At 38.3% G+C, this 1,873-nt stretch overlaps 1 protein-coding gene across 1 annotated transcript in view; it reads left to right on the top strand.

Moving 5' to 3' along the window:
- The window catches only part of lpcat2 (lysophosphatidylcholine acyltransferase 2), a 13,445-nt gene extending 12,081 nt beyond the window's left edge, over positions 1–1,364 (top strand). Inside the window, exon 14 of the mRNA XM_079736223.1 lies at positions 1–1,364. This exon is cut by the window's left edge and continues 770 nt beyond it. The gene's annotated coding sequence lies outside the window, so the exon portion shown is untranslated.
- The last annotated feature ends 509 nt before the right edge of the window (positions 1,365–1,873 follow it).

Raw genomic sequence — 1,873 nt, 5'->3', positions numbered from 1 at the left:
GCGACATAATAATAATAATAATAATAATAATGATGATAGCATGTATTTCTGCCTCGTAGATGGAGCTACATTCAGGCTAGCGGTGTCCTGAGTGTGTGTGTGTGTGTGTGTGTGTGTGTGTTCACACAGCGATGTGTCTAGTGCACTACACCTCACGTTGCATGTCGGTCATAATGAGTCCATCTCCACATCCTCCCTATTCAAGTCCATCTTTTCTTTTTAAACTTCACCAGCACAATATATATATATATATATATATATATATATACATATATATATACTGTTTATATCTATACATATTAATATACCACTTCAGCCACTGTCGTTAGTTTGCATCTATGACATTCATCGCTAAAGCTTGGTGGATGTTACAATCCTGTGTAGATAACCGAGAGAGACAAATAAAACAAAAAAAACATTGCCAAATATTTGTATGTAAGCATCCTCTTCTTTTTAAGCAGCGGATTAATTAGCATGTGCTTAATTAAGGTATAGCCAATCAGGCACAGCCCCGCTGGGGACCTTGTTAATGCTACATCTGCAGAGGGAGAGAGCGCACACGCTGTGAACTCTGCGCTTCGTTCCTCTTCCCGTGCTCAGGGAGACAGACCTTGTTAGACGGCTGTATAATTAGCTAAAGGTTTTGTTTTGCATGTGTTTCTATTTGCATTTCTACCGAGGAGTTATTCGCTGAGGCAGCAGAAGTGCGCGCTGGCTTTACAGCTACAAACGCAGAACAGCGTCTGAAAATAGGGCAATTTGTGAGCAAAAAGGCAGAGCTGCTTGTTTTGCATGTTCCACGGGGCTCTGGTTTTAGATTAACTCACAGCATTGCTATTAATTTAGCGGGTTGCAAGGCAATTATGTGATTCTTTTATTTTTTTGTTAACACAGCAAAAGTTTGCTTTCTGCAATGAAAAACAAGCTGACCATTTTTAGCTCTCTCCTCTTGTGTATGTGTCACCGCAGGGGGAAACTTGTTACAGGAGTTTGGGCGAGTTTGTAATTGGCTTTAATGAGGCTTGAAATGTATGCATAAATGAAAGCCCCCTTCATCTTCAGTTCTGTAAACCGCCACCAGGTGTCGCCAGTCATCTGTTTCCGAGTGCATAGGTTTGTGCGTGGATCAGAGATGTCGAACATTTTTATATATGGGCATTGGTTGATGCCCATACATCCTCTCATTTCCCTGATCTATTTCTTGACGGTAAGAAAGGATCGATCGTGGACTTTTCACACTCCTGTGTAAATTAGAGTTTAGCAGGTCATTTGTATCTGAAACACACTTAAAGAGGACTCCTAAGATAACTGTCAGGCTAATGTCGTTTTTTTTGTAGTTTTTCTAACCGCAATAAAATGCTCTTTCTCAAAGTCCTGGTCTCCATTATTTTGTTTTGTTCGGAAAAAAAATTACATTGCTTACATATTTTCATAATTTTCCCAGTTTTACCTCTCCCTTTCCACTCCCTATAAAATACCTCCAGATATCACTCCTTTTCATCAAAGTACTGGAATGTGGCGTGATTATTCATTATCACACAAAGTCTAACAACTGACCATCTTTTGGTAATAAAAGCATTATGTAATCATTGCTCTTAAAGGCCTTCATAAAACCACTGATATTGTATGGGGCAAGGGTTGTTTATGTTATATTGAGAATTCTATGTTATAGCTATATGTGCATCTGGTTTTCTATCACACTGATTCATACAGAATCAAGCTTGAAACATAAAATATTAACTTTGGAATTACTTTTAGATATATTGACTTATTTTGGACGTACAGTATATATCAATTGAGTTTGAATGTCCTCATTATCATAACTGGCATTGGAAACACTTTGTTATGATTTGATGTCCCGATGCAAGGTGAA

Source organism: Pollachius pollachius (assembly GCF_949987615.1).
Source record: "Pollachius pollachius genome assembly, chromosome: 5".
In the NCBI taxonomy this organism is placed as follows: domain Eukaryota; kingdom Metazoa; phylum Chordata; class Actinopteri; order Gadiformes; family Gadidae; genus Pollachius; species Pollachius pollachius.
This window is presented reverse-complemented; position numbering and strand designations above follow the sequence as displayed.